The following is a 6,956-nucleotide window of genomic DNA, read 5'->3' as shown; positions in this document are numbered from 1 at the left end:
AGGGGCAAAAAGGGGGGACGGGGGGGAGCAGTGGTGCCCGCTTCATGCTATGTTGTCCCACAATGACATTCCCAAATGTTGGCAAATATGCTCACGCTTTTGGGGTTGACCCCCAAATGTTACACCCAGTTGTCAAAAACACTACAGTGTCACAGAACATCAAAAGTTGACTGAAAACTAATGTCCTCCATTTTCTCTTCTTTGCGGAGCCCACAAGCATTAAGCGAGAGAAGCAACATGAATATTATTAGAGGTAAACATATTAGCTTTGTCATTTTTTGTCCTCCTTTTTGGCATCTTTGTTATTAAAGTACTCAGTCTTTTCCTAGTTTGTAAGATCACAGCCAAATCACGATCAGAGTTGATTCCATTTCTGTAGTTGATCTTAAGTCATGAGGTAGAGCTTCTGCACCTAACGGCCCGAAAGGTCGTTAGGTGATCTGGTGAGAGAACCATAGATTGAGAAACCTCCACTTCCAGAGCGAGAGGAGGAGTAGCAACTTCTTCCTGCGCCTCCTCACTCACTCCTCCACCAGTGGATCCCATTAAAAGGCTGGCCTGGGAGGCCTCATCACTGGCAGGCATGCCTGACACCTCTGTGTCCGGCCGCTTCACAGCTGTTTTCCCAGTGACTGCTTCCTCTGCTCTCTGACATCCATGTTCCATGTTCTTTTATTCAGATCACCATGAGAGTGCTTATTCACCACACTCTCCCCTTCCATGTCGCTATCCTCCTCACTTTCTTCCTCCTCACTCACCGGAAAAAAAACAGAACCCTGATCTTGATCCTCCGACACACATTTGTTACATATGCAATCTTCCATACTATTATTACAGATCTAGCATTTTGATTCTTTTTTTTCTTCCTAGAGCACTCCCTCGTATAATGCCCCTGGACTCCACAGGAAAGACAAAAAAACTGGACAGTCTCTCAGAATATGACCCGGCTGAATGCGTAATTGACATAGCTTAACCTATCGATCATGAATCACCCTGAAATATTCCGGACCGAGCACTTTGTTAAACTTGACAGAATAAGGCAGAGATTGCAGTTTCATTGAATTTAACTTTCACAAAACTTGTTCCATCTGTGATCCTTGTTCTTGGCCACACCTGATGCTTAATTGGCGACACCGCGGAAATTCCCCATCTGTGCAGTTTTTGAATAATTTCTTCATCCGTAATGTAGGCAGGGAGTCCGAGGAAGGAAACAACTAGCTCATCATTTGTAAATTCTTTAGCCATGATGTTTGTCGAACCAATTTTAAATCCATCCTGCAGTATCTTCTTTGCCGTCATATTACTCATTGTCACTTCATATTTCTTTTCATTTATTAGACGACAGGCTAATAAGTCCCCGCACAAATGTCAAATATTCTTCATTAATTCAAGCACAGAAATGCTATCATTGCCATCAATTTTGACTTGCACCATGTTGTCAAATTTTTCCTTCATATTTGTTTGTCCATTGTTCACTTCCTTATTCCTGTTGCTTTCCATATTGTTTGTAGCCGAGTGGTCCGTCCGATTTATCTCTTTTGAAATGTTCATAACAAAAAATGCCTCCTCAACAGTAAAAACTGTGGGGAGGGAAAACAAATTAAAAAAATAAACAAAAAATCCAGAAGAAGATGCTCAAAATTCTCTAAATAGGAAATAAGAATAAGGAAATAAGGAATAAGACAAAGCTTCTTTCAACACTTGACACCCACAACAGTTCCAAACCAGGAAGTGGGCATGCTCTGGGTGGTATGGCCGTAAACCACTGTGCCAGCCTCAAACTTTCCATTTATAAATGACGTGAGGACGACCTGCTGGCTCGGGAAAAAAAGCCACCTTCAGACCCACTTTTCTTTCTTTCTTTCTTTCTTTCTTTCTTTCTTTCTTTCTTTCTTTCTTTCTTTCTTTCTTTCTTTCTTTCTTTCTTTCGAGGTGTCTGGGCTACATCTGTACTGTGTTGCGATGGGGCCTGACTTCCAAGTGGAGACATTGTCTTCAGCTACAATTCCTTCTTAGGAAGTGGATTTTGTTCTCCTAAGCTCATGTTGTCTAAAGCTACTGCAGTGATTGCATATATGGAAAGTTATCTGTTGCACGTCTGAAGAGCCCAGCTTATCACAAAAAAGGGAATTGAATGTACTTCAAGCCAGACTGTGTTAGGTCCGTCCCAGTCGGACGTGTGTGTTTTTTACTCGACAACTGGGTGTGGTAAAGGTTAATAAAAACAAGCAGCCCCAGAGAAACGGGGGATCTTCACAGATTGGGCCAGAACTCTCACTGTTCAAGATTAACTTATGTCTGTAAAGTCATTTCTTTTGATCAGTACATCGTTGCTGCAATTATGAAGACCCAGAAGAACATCCACCATTTGAAGACACTTCACTTTCTTTCTTTCTTTCTTTCTTTCTTTCTTTCTTTCTTTCTTTCTTTCTTTCTTTGCTCCTAGCACAGAAAGAGGTCACTCCCGGGTATCTTTTTTAATCTTGCAGCTTCTCGTCTACTGTGGAACATGCCAAAGTTAGGCACAGATCACCCTATTTCATAATTTTTTCAAAAAAGTCCTGATAACATATGGAACCTAAGCAAACATACAAAGTGCAAAGCCCTACAGTCACGTGATTTATCTCATACAAGGCTACTGAAAAGTTTGTCACAGTATGCTTATTAAAGGCTAATTAAACGGAAAGTCACTATAGTATTACTGGTCAGAATGAAAATGGCAAAAGCTTACAGCACCTGGTATTCCCAGGCGCGCCCTCCCTAAAGTCCTTGTGCCGACCAATCATTGAGCGCTGTTAAGCAAGTTCAGGAGCACAACCAGCCAATCACTGAGCTCCATTGAGCAGGCTCCTTGCTCAACCGACCAATCAGATGGCCGCACCGGCTAGCATCATGACCTAGTCAAATAATGCCACATGGTCGCTATCAGTTGATCAACTTTGCAGACAGAGACAAATAGGTAAGTTCAGCATGATGATTTTAAGTTTTCTTTTAAGTTTTTTTTACTCATTTATAAACGGTAATTATGACAAGATCAACTGCTTAAGTTTTAAACGTTTTTTAATCGGCCGAAATATAAGTTACTGTACCACTAACGTGAATCGTCCAACATTCGCGGACATTCTTGATTGTCTTTGTAATGTTTGGCTAACGTTGGCTAACTTTATGACATCTTTTTAAGTTAAATAAGTATATGGTGACCAGATGTCCCCGATTTCCGGGGACAGTCCCCGCTTTAGACGACCTGTCCCCGGCTAAAGCTGTCCCCGGAAATGTCCCTGGCTTTGCGTTTTCAAAAGTTCAAAGCGCAGAGCGCCAGACACCATGGACGCGGGAGTGGTCCTGTGATCGTATGTATGAGTCGACCTACATTGCTTGGACTGAGCTGATCCTAAACGCCAAAAGGTTTGAGTCACAATAAAAATAAAATATAAATAATGCTAAAAACAAGATAGGGTTGCCGTCCGTCCTGTAAAATACGGAATCTTCATTTATTTGGTAGTTAAATGTTGATTCGACATGGGATGTGATTTGTTCTGTATTTTTATAAATATCCTTGGTTAGACACATCTGTCACACACATACATCAACTCTAAATATAATGACAATGAACAAAACAGAGGAAATATTAAAACCAGCAAAATAAATGTTTCTAAGTGCATCGCTGGGAGGGAGATCGGGTTCATAACGGCTTGTAATATTTCTGCCACCTCTTCATTACGGTCAGCTCTTATTTTAAATTACATGTGACACTCAAATAGCCATATGATACCCATCATAATCTGTGACCTTACTTTAATTTCCCCTAAATAATATCACAGTTCAATACAACTATTTTTCAGAGTTCTGCCACCTCCACACTACGATCTGGAGGCATTTAACATAACACGTGACCCTCAAATAGCCAGTATCACACAGGTCACAGAATATGATAGCCATCATAATCCTGTCAGAATATATGACCTTAATTTCTTGTTTTTATTTCAAAATGAAGTTGTATAAAAATTGACAGGTTATTTTAAACAAAGTTGTTTATCATCTTAAAATAAAGACAGAGTCTATTTATCTGCCTTCTACTGCTTTAAGATAGCTTTAAGTGTCAGCCATGTATTCATCATCTTCATCTTGAAATTTCTTATAATGTCATAGGATGGTGTTTTGTGAATGAAATGTTTTAATGTTGTCTTTGTGTGAAGAATTGGATATCTTGGAGTAGCTGTGATGTGTTGGCTTATTTTGTATTAGCCACAGTGACTAAAGAGTTGTTTTTTTTTTTAATAAATGCTGCTAATGTCAATTGAAGCAATGATAACATTATGTCCACAAACAGTTGGGAACATGAGGAACTTTTGTTTTTTTAATTGACAAACAGTGCCACAACAATATAATATATACAGTAAATAACATAAAACTGTATGTAAAGTACAACTCTGAAAGTACAAGTCCGAAATGCTGGTATTTTCAGGCGGGACAACTGTGTAATAACTACCAACCAACTATATACACTTAAATATAATATCTACTCTGTACAGGCTGGACAACAATACTCCTCATGATTCCCCACACAGCTGAGATGGAACCACCTTCCACAGTCGTCGCATTGGATCTGTAACAAAAAAAACACAAATAACTGACACAATACCTGAGATAAACTTCTTTCCCAGTTCATTATTTAAGCTATTACAAAAACACATCTGGTTCAGTTGTAAAATATTAATTTATCATCCCCTTATGTATTATTTAAGAGTTGTTAATGTTGATGGATCAATTTTTAAAAAATCTTTTTCAACTGTACTATTTTAATATAATAGAGAGAACAGGTGTTGCTCACAGGAAAAATCTGGCACAAACACTGTTTTATTTGAAACCAACCCAGTCAATGTGAGGACTCTTCTTAGAGGCTGTGACATCTGGTTCTGGATCTTCTTCCCCACAGTAGTGGCACAGCCTTGTTAGATCATCTGTGTGAAATTATAATTTTGAAGATATTTACTTATTACTACATGGACTATAATCACACTATTACAGAACATTTGAAGATGTGTAAAGTTTCATACAGTAAATTCAAAGCATACCTGTTTCTGTTTTTATGTATTTTATGGCCACTTCCATTCTGTATTTGTCAACTGTTGACCGAGAATTTTGAAATGTCAGGGGCTCTTGTCCAATAATTTTCTCGGCATACTAGAAATTAAGAGTATATAAATTACATTTTTAGGAGGTAAAGAAAAAACACTCAGCTGTAAATGAAAGACATTTTAAAATATTATTTCAAAATGATGAAAATGAAAACTCACTTTGAGAACAAATACGCCACAAGAACTGCTGTCTGTCTGAGAAGAATGGGGCAGTGTTTCAGCTTTCCACCTCAAGACAATCAGATTTCGAAGCTTCGTCATGAATGCCCTTTAAAGACAGACATATGTCAGTGTTAATGAAAATTCAGACATTCTTTTTCTAGAATTTTAAGAGTCCTTAGTACAAAGTATTCTTCAATTTTGAAGAAGCATGGCCACTGGAATCAAGGACAATGCTTCTTTTTTGTTTTGGATATATTGCCTATTTAGGTTTGTGGGAAAAACAACAACAGACGTGTTATATGTATTCAGTAAGATCATTAGTTCAACAGCTAACTTCATACACTGAATAACAACATTTCTTACTGCAAATATCCAGTGTCCAGGTTCATGAACTGCCCCCAACATAATTTCAAATGTGTCTGGTTTACACTAAAGATAGAATAAAGTTGTAGACATGTATTTAATATCTGTGTTTAATACTTATTATCTATTGCTTTATAATTATTACTAATATTGTAGAAATAACAAATTTTAAATATTTCAAAATACCTTTAGTTTTGATTACTTTCTCTGCCAGATGTTTGTCATCTCAAATGAGTCTATAAAGAAAGCCTTGGTGCTTTTGTGGTCCTGATTATACTTTTCTACACATTTTCTGAGGTAGGCATTGATAACCTGACAACAAACAACATGTATTTTACTATAAATCTCCCATTTATGTAATAACATAGATACTATTACTACTATTTGTCTTTAGTAATAAAGGTCATCCTTACATCTTTGGGGATATAAAAGAACATACCTCGCTTTCGAGTTGCTGGCCAAGGGCTGTTCTTTCTATGTCCCCCAAAAAAAGTTTATATGGCCCAATTCTGAACAACAGGACATGGGCCTTTTTACCTTTCCAGGCCTCTTTGACACCTATTTGACAAAACAAAGAACAAAAAAAATAATTTCAGATAATATGCAACCTGTTGGTAACATAGGTATTATAGTGTGTGTCGCAATACATTTTTCAGGAGACAGTCGCGATATTGGTGGTGAACATATCTGTGGAGTTAATGCTGTAGCTGATGTAGTTGTTGGGGCTAAAGCAACAGAAGGCGTGGCATCTTTGGCTTTGGTACTTGTGGTGGTTGGGGTCCTTGGTGTGGCTGTGGTACTTGCGGTGGCTGAGATCCTTGGTGTGGCTGTGGTACTTGGTGTGGTTTGGGTTCAGGCATAGATAAAAGCAGGACTTTAGAACCACTCTAAATGTACTTTTGTGGCCTTTTAAGAGTCCAGGGTTTAGTCTGATCGAACAACTATGAAGAGATCCAACCACATTACATTTTGAGGAAAGATATTAATCGAATACAATTTGGAGTAAGGCTGTTATGTTAAAAAGTGTGGAAAAGGTTAAGCACTGTGAAAAATTTATGAATGAACTGAAGGCCAATAAACATACTCTGTACCACAGTCAAACCTATAAGTCATATTTATGAAATTGAGTGACTGCATTAGGTTTGAATATATACTTAATATATAAAATCTTATTGGCTGGAAAAAGACTGAAAGTAACTTTATACAATGTAGAATATGTTTTTACCCTCAAAGTGTTAATTTCTTACAAAAAGTTACAAAACAGTTTTTTACATATCAAACAATATCCCAGGG

This window comes from Kryptolebias marmoratus, linkage group LG4 (genome assembly GCF_001649575.2).
Source record: "Kryptolebias marmoratus isolate JLee-2015 linkage group LG4, ASM164957v2, whole genome shotgun sequence".
NCBI lineage: Eukaryota > Metazoa > Chordata > Actinopteri > Cyprinodontiformes > Rivulidae > Kryptolebias > Kryptolebias marmoratus.
This window is presented reverse-complemented; position numbering follows the sequence as displayed.